Source organism: Triticum aestivum, chromosome 4A, assembly GCF_018294505.1.
Source record: "Triticum aestivum cultivar Chinese Spring chromosome 4A, IWGSC CS RefSeq v2.1, whole genome shotgun sequence".
Lineage (NCBI taxonomy): Eukaryota > Viridiplantae > Streptophyta > Magnoliopsida > Poales > Poaceae > Triticum > Triticum aestivum.
Genome location: NC_057803.1, coordinates 716,236,010 through 716,253,957, shown reverse-complemented (window position 1 = coordinate 716,253,957; position 17,948 = coordinate 716,236,010).

Sequence of the window (17,948 nt, the reverse complement as noted above, 5' to 3'; positions counted from 1 at the left end):
TGAAGCCGATCGATGCTGCCTCTCTCGATGAACAGTGAGCGTTGCGGGGGGGGGAGTTGGATGAACAGTGAGCGGTGGGAGTGGATTAACAGGACCCGTGGCATTGCCTCTAGATGAACAGGACCCCGATCGATCGAGCCGGTTGGGGCTGGATGAACAGGACCCCGTGGAATGCTGGATGAACAGGACGACCCCGTGGAGGGCTGGAGGAGCAGTAGATGGTGGAGGGGTGGATGAACAGTAGCCCACGGAGGGGTGGTTGAACAGGACCACGTGGAGAGGGGTGGTTGAACAGTAGCCGGTGGAGTAACGCGCGGTGGAGGCTGGATGAACAGGAGCCCGTGGATGAACAGTCGCAGGTGGAGGCTGGAGGAGGTCGACAGTGGATGAATAGTAGCCAGTGGAGGCTGGTGGAGGTCGACGGTGGAGATGAACACTATCCCATGGAGTCCCGTTTTGCGGTACGCCACAGCCCTCCCGATGAACAGGATCCGCGTTTCGACCTAGCGCTCCAACACAAGTCCGTTTCGTCCATTGTGGGATACGCCACACCCCTCCCAATCAACAGGACCCCCGTTTCGACCGTAGGAGGTCCCTTTCCTCCGTTTTGCGGTACGCCAGACCCCTCATGATGAACAGGATCCCGTTTCGAACGTGGCCGGTCAAACACAAGGCCGTTTCCTCCGTTCTTAGGTACGCCAGGCCTCGTTTCCATCGACTGTTCCGTCCAAGCCCTCCCGATGAACACGACGACGCATTCCGTTTCGCCCCAGCCGGTTGGCTCCCCATAAACACGACGACGACGCTATCTCTTCCTTCCAACCCAGCCATGTACACGAGCCCTGGCCATACGTATATATGCGCGAGTAGGCGTTCGAGACCCCGCCCGTATGTACGTACGTGGCCATATTTTCTTTCTTGCACCCTGGCCGCTGTACGTACGTGTACATGCTACGTGCGCGCCTCTACTATGACATGTGTGCGCCTCTACTATGACACATGCGCGCCTCTACATCGACCAGTATATATGTACGTGCACGTTCGCGACCAGAATGACAACACTACGTACGCTTCGACCAGGTGATCCCGACTGTCATGAACTTCCTTGCGTGCGAAGATGTAGTTGTTGGGTCCCAGCAGTCAGGGGGGCGAATTGTTTTTTTGCCCGGATGCACTTCCTTGCGTAAGAAGATGTAGCTGGTGGGTCCCAGCAGTCAGGGGGGGCGAATCGTTGTTTTTTGCCCGGACACACTTCTTTGCGTGTGAAGATGTAGCTGGTGGGTCCCAACAGTCAGGGGGGAAATGTTTTTTTCACGAAATATGGTGGCCCGACCGGTGGGTCCCTGCTGTCAGGTGGAGGAATAATTATTTTGCACATAATAAGGAGGAACTTCCTTGCGGCTGCCGTGGACCCAGCTGTCAGCCTCTCCATGTAGAGTCCACATCAGATGCATGTCGGTCATTGCACATGTTGACCAGGCCGCGCCGAGAGCACCAGGGCGGTGGACGACAGCGAGGCCTAGGAAGGGAACGAGACGGAGGCAGGGAAGACTCGGAAGTTGTTTCCCACACGGAGGGGTTTACGACTGTACGAGGGTTTACTGGTTCGTCTGCCATCACCGGAGAATAATAGCAGGTGTGGGTGAGTAGAGGGATGGCTAGGCCAGCGATGGAAGTACGGTGGGGTGTTGAGGCCTGCGCGGCAACACAGCCGGCCGCGGGGAGGGGGGAGCACGCAGTCCCGCCGGCGCTTGTTTGAGCGGCTGGAGCAAGAAGAGCAGAGATTGAAGAAGCACGACGGCCGTTAGATGGAAATCCTCAAATATGTGGAAAACAGCATACAACCCATCTGCCATTATTTCTAATAATTTACAGCCCATTTGCTAATTCCTAATGTTTTTTTGGAGCCCATATTCTTTTTGTTAGCATTACAGCCCATATTGTTGTCACGGTTAAAAAATTATACGAAATTTTGCATATTTCGGTGCGGTCCGAACTGTTTTAATCCCGAAATTTCGAGTCACATTCAAACTGATTTTAAAAATAAAAGTTTATTAATATAAACTCCAACAAATTGTCCATGCATAAAAATCAATGCAATTTAAAATCTCGAAATGAAAAAAAGAAATTTGGAACTAATTGTTGGTTTGATGTGTTTTAAAAATGTACAACCCATTTCTCATTTCTGATAGGCCGTTTTCTCGGCCAGTCGAATGAAGCTCTCCTCGTCTTGAAAGATTTGCAGCCCAATAGGCCTGAAAAAGCGACTTACTTGGCAAATCGCAAAAAAACTGGGCTCTGGCCGTGGACCCAGCTGTCAGCCTCTCCACGTACAGTACTCTTCCGATGGAAGTCGGTCGTTGACCACATTGACCACGCCGCGCCGAGAGCACAAAGGCACTGGACGACGGCGAGGCCTAGGAAGGGGAAGACGCGGAGCCGGGGAAGACGAGGCAGTGGATGCCCACTAGGAGAGGAGTACGAGGGTTCACTGGTTTGGCTGCGTCATGAGGCTGCCGTCGCCGCAGAATAACAGGGGGTGTGAGTGAGTAGAGGGATGCCCTGGGACGTCGGTGGGAGTAGTAGGGGGCGGTGAGGCCTCCGCGGCATCATAGCCGGCCACGAGAGGCAGGAAAATGCGGCACGACCGGCGCTGCTTTGGGCGACTGGAGCAACAAGACCAGAGGTTGACGAAGCACTACGGCCGTTGGATAGACATCGTACGGTCACTGCAGCTTGAATCGTTTATATTGACTAAGTTGACAAAGCCCTTGGTACGCGTCAACTTAGTAGGCCCACAGCTCAGCCTCGGAAACAGTGCGCCCTAGATGTCAGGGGGAGGAATCATTTTTTGGGCGGCCGAAGCTAGTATATCCGAGATTGAAGAAGAAGCACGACATCTGTTGGATAGACATCCAACGGCCACTGCTGCTAGAACCGTGTGTTGACTATAATAAGTTGACAAAGCCTTGCATACACATCAACCTTTTTTTAGGGGACGCGTCAACTTAGTGGGCCCACAAGTGTGTGGCAGAGAACTTATAGCCCATTTGTGATTTGTAAGAATGTACAACCCATTTTTGAATTCTAATGGAATTTATGACAACCCATTTACAGTTTGTTAAAAGTATAGCCCATTTTCTCGCTAGGACAACAATTAATAATTTCAACCAACCGTTCAAGACAGAATTCAATCAAATTTTCCCACATTTTGATGGGATCCGAAATATTGTCACATCCTAGCTAGTTCATGTATTAGAGTGTTGGATCATGTCTATTTTTCTCAACAGAAACTTGAAATGGGGATGACAGAACCCCCAGCCCCGTCTGAAACCAACTAGGGTTTACTAAAAATATTTTCAATGAACCTGAAATGCCCTTCTAAAATGCCCATCATTTTTGCCTTGGTTCAGAACCTCTGCCAAAAGTGGTGCACAATTTTCTAGGTCATCCTAAGGTCTTTGAATTAAATCATAAGTATTTGAGTTTGGGTATTTAAATTATATAAATTATTTTAGATGCTCAAATAATCCCAAACTAAAATGTTCCATGGTGGATATATTCCAGTTAGAGGCCATGAGCAGTTTGGTGATTTTTGGAGTTGTTTAGGTATTTTTAGTAAGTCCACAAAGTTACAGAATAAATAAAAAAAGATAAATAAAGACAGAGAGAGAGGGAACTAACCTGGCAGCCCAACTAGCCAGCCCACCTAGCCGGACCAGCCCAGCAGCCGCTCCAGCGAGCTGCTTGCCTTCGCCAGGCAGGCAGGCAGGTGCTCGACGACGGCACCAGCGCGCGCCACGCAGCTGCCCGCCGCCCTGCTTCCTCCCCTCGCCACTTTGCTGGCCTGGACGACCTCCACGTCGTGCCCCGAACCCCCTGGACACCTCACTCGCTCACCTGCCTCTCTCCCTCGCTCTCCCACGCCATGGCCGACGCCACCGCAGCCGCACCGTCGCCGTAGTCGCGCTCTCCGTCGTCCTTGCACCGTTCCATCGTGTCCAGGAGCTCCGCCGCCCTCCTCTTCTTCGAGCTAGCCGAGCCCTGAGCGCTCGCTTGCCCCGAAGCCTCTGCACCGACCTCGCCCGACTCCGCCGTCGCCGGAGATCCCCTTCGATGTCACCGCCGCACCAGCTCGTCCCCGACCGCGCCGTTTGCTTCCTTGAGATCGCCGTGAGCCCATCTACCTCTCCCCCCTTTCCTTTCTCGCTTCCGAGCCCCATAGCGACTGCACGAAGCTCACCCGCACGCGCCGCCGCGGATCTCATCGCCGACGTGACTCCGGCCACCCACTGGCCACACCACCATGTCCAACGCACTCACCGCACTCGGAGGAACCCGTAGCACCTCACCACGAGCCCCGCCGTGTCCCGTAGCTTCGGGTTCATCATCACCCGAACTCCGGCGACCACCAAGGTCGTCGCGGTGCCGTTTCCGGCCACCCCGAGCTCAACCAACACCACCAAGAGCTGCGGCTTGCTCCCAGCTACACGTAGATACCCTCCGTGGCTCTTTTGGTCGCCGGAATGCACAAAACCACTCTCGCCGCCGCGTCCGGCCTCGCCAGCGGCTAAACGCCAGCGAGTTGACCCCGCTGACCCCTCGGTTGACCACAGGTGGGCCGAGTTGACCCCGCTAATTAATATTTAGTTAAACTAATTACACTGACACACGGGACCCACTAGTCAGGGTTGACCTGGAGGTTCCGTTGACCACTGACGTCATCCTGATGTAATGCTGACGCAGTAATTTATTTACTGGAATCATTTTTATACAGGAAATTCCAGTAAATACCACAAACTTTAAAAAATCATAGAAATTAATCTGTAACTCCAAATGCAAAGTTTTATATATGAAAAATGATCAGAAAAATCCAATCTATCCATCTGTACTGGTTTCATGCATGCTTAAGCAAGCTAACCTGATGTTTAGTGTAGAACAAGATAAAGCACTTAAAGGGGCCATTTATGAGTTTGAAACTTGAATCTTTGATTCAAAATGGTTCAAACCCATCTGGTCTTAGTTGCATTAGCCTAATACACTCATTTTGACATGTCTCATGCATGCATCATATTGTTGCATATTGTTTGGTGATGTTGTGTATCGGTGCTCTTTGCGGCAGGATCTGCCCCCGAGGAGTACCACGATTACCCTAGCGAAGATCAATATCAGTGCATCGACCCATCAGGCAAGCAACCAACCATTTGATCATATCGATACAATCCCATGTTCTCGCTTCTGCTCTCTTTTACTGCATTAAGACAACGCGATTCAAACTGCTGAGTGCTACGGTAGTTGAACCCATTTCCTCTGCATGACCTGTCATTGCCACAGTAACTAGATGAAACCCACTAGCATGTGTAGGAGTTGATTGAGCCATATGTATGTGTTGTTCCTACCTTGCTATGCCTGCTATGCTTAGAGTCATGTCAGGTCTGGTTCATCTGGGTGATGGGCTGGAGTGAAATGATCATGCCGGTAATGAGAGTGATGTGTCGAACACGATTTGGTAAACGTATCGATGAGAGGCCATGTAGGAGTACATGGTTGGTTGTTTCATTGAAGCCGACCTTAAGCACTGAGATCTGTATGTCTGATTTAAGATTCAGCTACTACCATGCATTGGGCCCGAAACCAATGGACCCTCTCGGCTTCTTATTCACCCTAGTCCTCTGTCCAGGAGTTGCAAGTAGTTTCTGGTGTTTGTAGCTTACTGGAGGCCGTGGGCAGCACTGACCCGCGGGGTGGGCTGTGATGCGGCAGGTACGTGGCCGGGTATGCCGGGCACCTGTTAGGTGTCTCGAAACCCTGTACACATCGTTTGGGGCCGTATGTGGAAACCTCGTCCGGACTCCCTGCGGATGGAACCTGAATAGGCGATAAACCTGGACTAGAGACTTAGGTGTTTAGGTAGGTCGTGGCCGACACCCACGTTGGGCTTCTGCTTGAAGGTTGCCGAGTACATGTCGTGTAAACAGCGGTAAATGGTGAGAGCGTGTATGAAGAAGTACACCCCTACAGCATTAACATTATCTATTCGAATAGCCGCGTCCGCGGTAAAGGACTACTTGGTTGCCTATACAGTTCAGAGACAAGTAACTGGATACTACTAAAATCCACAAGATAAGCGTGAGTGCCGAGGATGGCTCTTCCGTAGGATGACAGAGGTGGATCCTCGGTGGTGTATTGAGTTGGTGTGTAGTGGACTCGTGTGCGCAAAACCATTTAAGTTGGTGTCTTGTAGGATAGATTAGCCAAGAGTCAAAGATGGCTTGCTGCAATAACCCCACCAACCCTTCTTGATAATGTGCATGTATGTAGGATCTGATGTAAGTCTTGCTGAGTACCTTTGTACTCATGTTGCTTTAATTTACATTTTTCAGAAGACGCTACAACCCCTTCTGATGGGTTCTTCGTAGACGTTGACATCGATGAGTAGACTGAGGCCCAGGTGGTGATCCTGTTCTTGTGAAGGACCATGTAGTATAGCCAGGCTTCCCAAGCCTCTTTTATTTTACTAGTTGTCTGTACTCAGACAAGTTACTTCCGTTGTTGGCTTGTATGTCTGTATGACTTGAATGCTGGGTCGTGTGACCCATACTTGTGTGTATGATATGTATGGCTCTGAGCCTTTAAATAAAGTACTTGTGTCGTAGAGTCATGTTGTGATGCCTTGTTGTATTTGCACATATCGAGCATATTGTGTGTATGATTGAAATGCTTGGTATGTGTGGGATCTGACTATCTAGTTGTTTATCCTTAGTAGCCTCTCTTACCGGGAAATGTCTCCTAGTGCTTCCACTGAGCCTTGGTAGCTTGCTACTACTCCGGATCACTTAGGCTGGCCGGCATGTGTCCTTCTTCGTTCCTGTGTCTGTCCCTTCGGGGAAATGTCACGCGATGGATTCCGGAGTCCTGTTAGCCCGCTACAGCCCGGTTTACCGGAGTCCTGCTAGCCCAGTGCTACAGCCCGGATTCACTCGTTGATGACCGACACGTTCGATGCTGGGTCATGGATGCCTGTCCCTGTAAGTTTGTGCCACTTTGGGTTCACGACTAGCCATGTCAGCCCGGGTTCTTTGTCATATGGATGCTAGCGGCACTATCATATACGTGAGCCAAAAGGCGCAAACGGTCCCGGGCCAGGTAAGGTGGCACCCGTGGGAATACCGTGCGTGAGGCCGCAAAGTGATATGATGTGTTACATGCTAGATCGATGTGGCATCGAGTCGGGGTCCTGACAGCGTTGGCATCAGAGCCGGACTGCCTGTAGGTTCTCCAAGCCAAACTGGTCGATGTTGAGTCTACAAATGCTTTAGTTATATGTAGGGGAATTGATTGTGGGATGGAACGTAAGGCTCTTTTTACTCCTTTATCTCATAACATTCTGGTCTGAGTCAGTCCATTCTTCTATCGGGGGTTAAGGAATTAGGATCTCTTCTCTCTATCAGGTTCACGTGTTACTAATCAGTAGTACCTTATAGGTTTGATGGATAGAAGCCTAGTTCAGTTCTACTACCACATTATGTTGTTAAGACGGACCCAGAACCTTGATATGATGTTGTTGAGTGTCTATGCCATTCTTTGCAAAATGTCTCAAAATCCTTTTTGAGCATTTACAGCCGTTATGTTGTCCAATTTCTGCTAGAAATTTTAATGTCTTGTGTTATATCATGTTCCAGATGGCTTCCCATCCTCAGAATCAAGTGGTTCGTTTGACTCGATGCCTTGATGTACCCGGCCATACTGCCATGTTGGTCAGGGTAATGGTTGAGGATGGATACCATTGGTATCCTGAGTACACGGTCGAAGAGCAATTCCGAGACTTTAATCAAAGTCAATATTTTTGCACTGTCTGGATATTTCCATCTTATCCTGGATCTACCGAGCCCCTCCACTGCTCCTATGGACTCGGGGTTACTATTGAGATGGCTATGCAGGATGCTGCCTACTTTATGATGACCATCATGCGAGTCAGGACTGGTGTGTTTCGGAACTCCGACTTCCGATATATGCCAGCTTCACTCCCGGGAGCACAAGGGTATCTTCAGGCTATCTATGCTGACTCCACTCAGGAGGACTCACTGACCCGCACCACTGCACAGTTGCTTGAAGACAAGGACCGTGAAAATCGGGCCTTGAGACTGGAGCTTTTCAATACCCGTGTTGAACATTGGTCCACTTTGACTCGGTTTGCACCGGCTGTGCAAGCTGGATATATGGATATGCGAGATCTCTATCCTGTGAGATCTGCTCTGCCAGACATGATGGATTGGCGTGATGTAGGAGGCATCACCCCACCTCGTGGTCCCCGCAGGCCACCGTTTGTTGGTCCAAGACCTCATCCTAGCCCCTATGGTCCACAAGTTCCACGGGACTGTCTGTTTCCAGATGACCACGTTGAGCTTCCAGGCTATGGAGGTGACTTCTATGAAGACTACTACAGAGCTGTCTGAGTTACTAGTAGTATCACTGGTATCATATTAGTTGTATCGTCCACCGTCCTGCGTGACTCGTGGGATATGACTTAGCTTGTACCACCTTCCGAAGGTGTAGAAAAATAATGTATAGGAGCTTGGGATGCCTCCGATGAGATGTAATCTTCCTTTCACCGTAGTAGTACTTTGTTTGGTTTTGTACTAAACCTTGTATGGTGTGTATGACGATGGAATAAAAGAAGCAGTTTCTGTATCTACCATGTCATACGGATGATCATCTTACATTCCAAGTTATCCATTACATTCTACATTTCTATGTCAGAATCTTATCATCCTGGACTAAACCATTGTCTTGTTTTCCCTAGGATGGTCAACACCCGCAACAACCCTGCTCTCCCAGAGCAGGCCGAAGGCAGCAGAGTTGGGGAAACAAACCTGCCTCACCCTCCTTCTCTGGCCGAAGTTATGCTGGAGGCTGAGAGAAACAAGCGGGAGACCAACCGTTTGTTGGAGCGCAACGAGCAAAACACAGCACACCATCAGAGGAATAACTTGGTGTCACTCAGTGACTTCATCAAGTTACATCCACCCACTTTCCACCACTCCGTCGAGCCCCTCGACGCTGATGACTGGCTTCGCAGTATTACTCACAAGCTATGCTCTGCACTCGTAGCTGAGGCTGACAAGGTCACATTTGCTGCATATCATCTTGAAGGCCCCGCCAGTCTCTGGTGGGAGAACTATGGAGCCATGCGAGTGGGCCAGGTCACTACTTGGGCTGAATTCAGCGAGGCTTTCCGTGAACACCACATTCCGGAGGGTCTTATGGACCGTAAACTTGAGGAGTTCTGCAGTTTCACTCAAGGTCGACTCTCTGTGGATGCTTACAGCAGGGAGTTCGGTAACCTAGCACGGTATGCAACTGAGGAAGTTTCCACTGATGCCAAGAAGCAAGCAAGGTTCCGCAAGGGACTTAGTCCTGAGCTTCGCCGTGACCTTCGTCTGCATGAGTGCACATCTTTTCAGAAGCTTGTTAACAAGGCCATCAGTGCCGAGTCTGGTCAGACTGATTATGAAGCAACACGCAAGCATGGGTGTGACTTTGGTTCCTCATCCGGTGTTGTTCCTCAGAAGCGCCGCGTGTGGGTGCCTAACACCGCCCTGCCACCCAGGTTCACACCGAGGCCATCCTATCAGGCGCCTCGCCCCGCTCAACAGTATGCACCAGCCAATCCCTATGGTGGTCCAACCAACAATGCTCCTCCACGCACCAACTCCGTGACATGCTTCAAGTGTGGGGAATCGGGCCACTACTTGCGCGAGTGTCCCCAGGCCAACCCCAACCAATCTGGAAAAGCTGTTGGCCGTGGCAAGCCGACAGGGAAAGTGTTCTACGCCAAGCCGGCCACCGCTACACGTGGCCATGTCAACTGTATCTCTGCTGAAGAAGCTCAGGGGGGATCCCAACGTCGTTCTCGGTATGCTCCTTGTTAATTGCCACCCGGCATCTGTTCTTTTCGATACTGGAGCATCTCATTCATTCATATCCGAAAATTATGCTCGTTTGCATAACACCGCATTCTGTGACATGCCTTCCACTATGGAAATTTCTACTCCTGGTTCTAGATGGCAAACCTCTAGAGTAAGCCATGGAAATGAAATTCAAGTCGACAGACTTGTTTTTCTCGCGTCTTAGATAGCTCTCAAATCTTCGGATATTAATATCATCTTGGGTATGGACTGGATGTCAGCCCATCATGCCAAGATTGATTGTTTCTCTAGGACCGTTCAACTCACCCATCCTTCAGGAAAGATAGTCAATGTCTTGACCCGAGTAGCCAAGCGACAGCTATATTGTCTTAACGCCAGTCCTTTGCCAGACCTCGAAGACGTTCCGGTAGTCCGTGACTTTCCGGATGTCTTTCCAGAAGAATTGCCAGGTGTTCCACCTGACAGAGATGTCGAGTTCGTGATAGAGCTTATTCCAGGAACTGTCCCAATTTCTAGAAGACCCTATAAGATGGCACCACTAGAACTAGCCGAGCTTAAGAAACAACTCGATGAGTCCTTGAAAAAGGGTTTCATCCGTCCTAGTTCGTCTCCATGGGCTTGTCCCGTCCTCTTCGTCAATTAGAAGGATGGTACGGATCGGATGGTTGTGGATTATCGACGAGTTAACCTGGTCACAATCAAGAACAAGTATCCGCTCCCCAGGATCAACGATTTGTATGATTAGCTCGCTAGATCCTCAGTCTTCTCCAAAATGGATTTGAGGTTGGGCTACCATCAAATCAAAATCAGGAACGAGGACATTCCTAAAACGGCCTTTGTTACTCGTTATGGCCAATACGAGTACACCGTCATGTCCTTCGGTTTAACCAACGCTCCAGCCACTTTCTCTCGCTTAATGAACTCAATCTTCATGGAGTATTTGGATAAATTCGTCATGGTTTACCTCGATGATATACTCATCTACTCCAAGAACGAGGAAGAACATGCCGAGCATCTAAGGCTAGTGTTGATGAAACTTCGAGAGCATCGCCTTTATGCCAAATTCTCTGAACGCGAATTATGGTTGCCAGAAGTGACCTATCTAGGACATGTAATCTCTGGTAAGGGTATTTCTATCAATCCCGAGCGAGTTCAAGCCGTCCTTAATTGGACTCCACCTGGATCGGTCAAGCAAGTTCGGAGTTTCCTTGGCTTAGCGAGCTATTGTCGCCGCTTTGTCGAGAACTTCTCCAAGGTTGCTAAACCTCTAACTGAACTCCTCAAGAAAGATAAAAAGTTCGAGTAGACTCCACAATGTGAGCACAACTTTCAGGAACTGAAAAGACGCCTGACATCTGCTCCCGTACTGGTACCACCGGATTTCTCTAAGGACTTTGTTATCTATTGCAACGCCACGTGACAAGGACTAGGTTGCATTCTTATGCAAGATCGTCACGTAATTGCTTATGCTTCACGACAATTGCACCCACATGAGGAGAATTATCCTACTCATAATCTAGAGCTTGCAGCTGTAGTCTATGCACTTAAAACCTGGCGACATTACCTCCTCGGTAATCATTGCGAAATCTTCACCGATCACCAAAGTCTGAAGTATATATTCACCCAACCGGATTTGAATCTCAGGCAAAGACGTTGGGTCGAGTTGATCATAGATTTTGACTTAGGAATAACTTACACCCCAGGAAAGGTCAATGTCATGGCTGATGCACTAAGTCGTAAATCTTATTGTAACAATCTGATGTTACTAAAAATATTTTGAATGAACCTAAAATGCCCTTCTAAAATGTCCATCATTTTTGCCTTGGTTCAGAACCTCTGCCAAAAGTGGTGCACAATTTTCTAGGTCATCCTAAGGTCTTTGAATTAAATGATAAGTATTTGAGTTTGGGCATTTAAATTATATAAATTATTTTAAATGCTCAAATAATCCCAAACTAAAATGTTCCATGGTGGATATATTCCAGTTAGTGGCCATGAGCAGTTTGGTGATTTTTGGAGTTGTTTAGGTATTTTTAGTAAGTCCACAAAGTTACAGAATAAATAAAAAAAGATAAATAAAGACAAAGAGAGAGGGAACTAACCTGGCAGCCCAACTAGCCAGCCCACCTAGCCGGCCCAGCCCAGCAGCCGCTCCAGCGAGCTGCTTGCCTTCACCAGGCAGGCAGGCAGGTGCTCGACGGCGGCACCAGCGCGTGCCACGCAGCTGCCCGCTGCCCTGCTTCCTCCCCTCGCCTCTCTGCTGGCCTGGACGACCTCCACGTCGTGCCCCGAACCCCCTGGACACCTCACTCGCTCACCTACCTCTCTCCCTCACTCTCCCACGCCATGGCCGACGCCACCGCAGCCGCACCGTCGCCGTAGTCGCGCTCTCCGTCGTCCTTGCGCCGTTCCATTGTGTCCAGGAGCTCCGCCGCCCTCCTCTTCTTCGAGCTAGCCGAGCCCCGAGCGCTCGCTTGCCCCGAAGCCTCTGCACCGACCTCGCCCGACTCTGTCGTCGCCGTAGATCCCCTTCGACGTCACCGCCGCACCAGCTCGTCCCCGACCGCGCCGTTTGCTTCCTTGAGATCGCCGTGAGCCCACCTACCTCTCCCCCCCTTTCCTTTGTCTCTTCCGAGCCCCGTAGCGACTGCACGAAGCTCACCCGCACGCGTCACCGCGGAGCTCGTCGCCGGCGTGACTCCGCCCACCCACTGGCCACACCACCATGTCCAACGCACTCACCGCACTCGCAGGAACCCGTAGCACCTCACCACGAGCCCCGCCATGTCCCGTAGCTTCGGGTTCATCATCACCCGAACTCTGGTGACTGCCAAGGTCGTCGCCGGTGCCGTTTCCGGCCACCCCGAGCTCAACCAACACCACCAAGATCTGCGGCTTGCTCCCAGCTACACGTAGATACCCTCCGCGGCTCTTTTGGTCGCCGGAATGCACAAAACCACTCTCGCCGCCGCGTCCGGCCTCGCCGGCGGCTAAACGCCGGCGAGTTGACCCTGCTGACCCCTTGTTTGACCATAGGTGGGCCCAGTTTGACCCACTGGGTCAATGACAGGTGGGGCGCAACCCTGTTATCTAATCAGGTTTAGTTTTAATTAATATTTAGTTAAACTAATTACACTGACACACGGGACCCACTAGTCAGGGTTGACCTGGACTGTTCCGTTGACCGCTGACGTCATCCTGACATAATGCTGACGCAGTAATATATTTACTGGAATTATTTTTATACAGGAAATTCCAGTAAATACCACAAACTTTAAAAAATCATAGAAATTAATCTATAACTCCAAATGCAAAGTTTTATATATGAAAAATGATCAGAAAAATCCAATCTATCCATCTGTACTGATTTCATGCATGCTTAAGCAAGCTAACCTGATGTTTAGTGCAGAACAAGATAAAGCACTTAAAGGGGCCACTTATGAGTTTGAAACTTGAATCTTTGATTCAAAATGGTTCAAACCCATCTGGTCTTAGTTGCATTAGCCTAATACACTCATTTTGCCATGTCTCATGCATGCATCATATTGTTGCATATTGTTTGGTGATGTTGTGTATCGGTGCTCTTTGCGGCAGGATCTGCCCCCGAGGAGTACCATGATTACCCTAGCGAAGATCAATATCAGTGCATCGACCCATCAGGCAAGCAACCAACCATTTGATCATATTGATACACTCCCATGTTCTCGCTTCTGCTCTCTTTTACTGCATTAAGACAACGCGATTCATACTGCTGAGTGCTACGGTAGTTGAACCCATTTCCTCTGCATGACCTGTCATTGCCACAGTAACTAGATGAAACCCACTAGCATGTGTAGGAGTTGATTGAGCCATATGTATGTGTTGTTCCTACCTTGCTATGCCTGCTATGCTTAGAGTCGTGTCAGGTCTAGTTCATCTGGGTGATGGGCTGGAGTTAAATGATCATGCCGGTAATGAGAGTGATGTGTTGAACACGATTTTGTAAAGGTATCGATGAGAGGCCATGTAGGAGTACGTGGTGGGTTGTTTCATTGAAGCCGACCTTAAGCACTGAGATCTGTATGTGTGATTTAAGATTCAGCTACTACCATGCATTTGGCCCGAAACCAGTGGACCCTCTCGGCTTCTTATTCACTCTAGTCCTCTGTCCAGGAGTTGCAAGTAGTTTCTGGTGTTTGTAGCTTACTGGAGGCCGTGGGCAGCGCTGACCCGCGGGGTGGGCTGTGATGCGGTAGGTACGTGGCCGAGTATGCCGGGCACCCGTTAGGTGTCTCGGAACCCTGTACACATCGTTTGGGGCCGTATGTGGAAACCTCGGCCGAACTCCCTGCGGATGGAACCTGAATAGGAGATAAACCTGGACTAGAGACTTAGGTGTTTAGGTAGGTCGTGGCCGACACCCACGTTGGGCTTCCGCTTGAAGGTTGCCGAGTACATGTCGTGTAAACGGCGGTAAGTGGTGAGAGTGTGTATGACGAAGTACACCCCTGCAGGGTTAACATTATCTATTCGAATAGCCGCGTCCGCGGTAAAGGACTACTTGGTTGCCTATACAGTTCATAGACAAGTAACTGGATACTACTAAAATCCTCAAGATAAGCGTGAGTGCCGAGGATGGCTCTTTTTTAGGATGACGGAGGTGGATCCTCGGTGGTGTATTGAGTTGGTGTGTAGTGGACTCATGTGCGCAAAACCATTTCAAGTTGGTGTCTCGTAGGATAGATTAGCCAAGAGTCAAAGCTGGCTTGCTGCAATAACCCCACCAACCCTTCTTGATAATGTGCATGTATGTAGGATCTGATGTAAGTCTTGCTGAGTACCTTTGTACTCATGTTGCTTTAATTTACATTTTTCAGAAGACGCTGCAACCCCTTCTGATGGGTTCTTCGTAGACATTAACATCGATGAGTAGACTGAGGCCCAGGTGGTGATCCTGTGCTTGTGAAGGACCATGTAGTATAGCCAGGCTTCCCAAGCCTCTTTTATTTTACTAGTTGTCTGTACTCGGACAAGTTACTACCGCTGTTGGCTTGTATGTCTGCATGACTTGAATGCTGGGTGGTGTGACAAGTACTTGTGTGTGTGATATGTATGGCTCTGAGCCTTTAAATAAAGTACTTGTGTCGTAGAGTCATGTTGTGTTGCCTTGTTGTATTTGCACATATCGAGCATATTGTGTGTATGATTGAAATGCTTGGTATGTGTGGGATCTAACTATCTAGTTATTTATCCTTAGTAGCCTCTCTTACCGGGAAATGTCTCCTAGTGCTTTCACTGAGCCTTGGTAGCTTGCTACTGCTCCGGATCACTTAGGCTGGCCGGCATGTGTCCTTGTTCGTTCCTGTGTCTGTCCCTTCGGGGAAATGTCACGTGATGGAGTCCGGAGTCCTGTTAGCCCGCTACAGCCCGGTTTACCGGAGTCCTGCTAGCCCAGTGCTACAGCCCGAATTCACTCGTTGATGACCGACACGTTCGATGCTGGGTCATGGATGCTTGTCCCTGTAAGTTTGTGCCACTTTGGGTTCACGACTAGCCATGTCAGCCCGGGTTCTTTGTCATATGGATGCTAGCGGCACAATCATATACGTGAGCCAAAAGGCGCAAACGGTCCCGGGCCAGGTAAGGTGGCACCCGTGGGAATACCGTGCCTGAGGCCGCAAAGTGATATGATGTGTTACATGCTAGATCGATGTGGCATCGAGTCGGGGTCCTGACAAATATTTTTATCCTGAAATTTCCAGTCAGATTAAATTTAATTTGTATTACGTAAAAATGCAACGAAACATTGCGCCCGCAACTATTAAAAACTAAGATTTTCAAAATCCATAAATAATGTTTTATAAACTAATTTCGTGTTTGGTGCATTTTTTATAGTTACTGGCCAGTTTTTATAATTACATCCCAGTTATTATTTTTTAAAGCCCATTTTCCTGTTAAGCCTAATGCATAAAATTTGCAGCCTAACGGGGCGGAGAATAACAAGTTGACCTTGCCTGGGTATTCCTCAAAAAAACGTATTGCTGGGGTAGCCATTTTCATCTTGAAAAAATTAACATCTGGGTTGGATATCTGGCCTGGGCTAGACGGGCCACAGCTCGCGCAGTTAATACCCTGCTCTCCTCTGAACAACAACGAAAACATCGCCAAGAAAAACTTTGTAGTGCTCACGCATCAAAAACACAAATACTGCTCGAGCTGCTTGGTCCCAGCTATCGGCCGCACCTTGTGAAATTCTCTCGTTTATATTGACTACATAGGTTGACAATGGTGTGGGACCGTGATGTCAGGAAAAAAGGAGGAAGGAAAAAATTATAGTTGTACATAATAAGGAGGCACTTGCGTACATACAGAAATGGCCCTACTACGCCCCAACTGTCATCCAGTCAAAATAAAGTCATCTCCTGAATCCTCATGTTCGTTGACCATGTTATTGCTCGGCGCCATGGCGAGCGCAACAACTCGACGGACGACGGAGAGGGCCTCGCGGGCCCTTATGGATGGTCTGATACAGCGCCCACTACTCATTCAGGAAGCCAGGATCATCGGACACCTATTAGCACCTTCGAGAGACTGAGACGACATGAAACGGTAAGGATACAAGTGTAATTTACTCGTCATCGGAAACAATGCGTAAAATCCACGCGTAATCAAACCGAGGGCCCGAGGTCCGTAAGTAAAACCGGCGGCTTACGCGTGTAATTTGAGAGGCCAGTGTATATTTTACTACTAGTCGAAATCGACCAACCAAGCGCTTCGCCCGAGACCATCCACTTTTATTTACAAGCGTCAGTTTTACAAGCGGTTTTGGTTGGAAAACGACAATCCAATCATGGCCTAAGATGATGAGTTGGTCGGAAGATCATATGGTTTCACGTCTGACTTACCCGACTTGTCATATAGGCTATGAATGAATCATAAGACGATGAACTTCTTAAGCACGGAAACAACAGAAGAGGATGATCTTCTTAACAAGCAAATCACTAGCATTAGATCGACATGCAAAACAATACGAAGCATTATTCTCAGGAGGCATGGTGAACAGCTCATGATGTCGCATGACACAACATTCCAAGCTCAACTTTTCAATCAAACACAAGGCCTGGCATTACATAGACAATTCAGAACAAACTCTTAACACAGGAATATCTCAGTAGAGTAACTATTTACTTCTAAAACTGAACACAGGAATACAAAAAAATGATCGAGCTGCTCACAGCAAAGGGTGTCCCACTAAAAAATATCAATGACCAAATTTTGACAAGGTTTTAGAACTCCAATATATATTGCACAAGTCCTGGTATTACTTAGACAATATTCAGAACAAACTCTTAACAAAGAAATATCTCAGCAGAGTAACTATTTACTTCTAAACTGAACACAGGAATAGGAAAAAACGATCGACGCTGCTCACAGCAAAGGGCGTCCCACTCAAAAATATCAAATGCATGTCTTCTTGCTAACATCAAAAATTAAACTTTGACAAGCTTTTCTCATTCAAAAATTTGTAATGCCTATGATCATGGAGTCTTGTCATGGCTTCTTATACTTGTTTGGGCACTTTTTGACTTGCCGATGCTCTCTGCAGACTAGTCATGTCACCAGCGTCTACTAATACTCTCTAAAGCTTCTCGGTCATTCCTTCTGTAATGTAGTCCAAATAGTGACTGCTTCTTTCTGCAAAGTGAAACGACCAACTGGACCCAGTAATGCAGCAGTTTGCCTTGGACAGTACAACTAAAATCAAATTCGGAATAAAATCAAGCTTTAATTTTGATATCCCTGTAAGCAACAATAGGTATAAGGGAAACGATTACTGAGAAATAACGGTTGTTGACTTGTACTCCCAGAAGAAAAGCGTCTACTGATCTACCTTATCTTAATGGGAAACAAAGCAGGAGAGTAGCAATTCTCCATCCATGTGATTCATTCATATTTACTGAGACGTTATCTTAACAATGCCTTGTTTCAACATTTATAAAGAATGACAAAGCAAAAAAGTACCATTCCTAAAAAAATGCG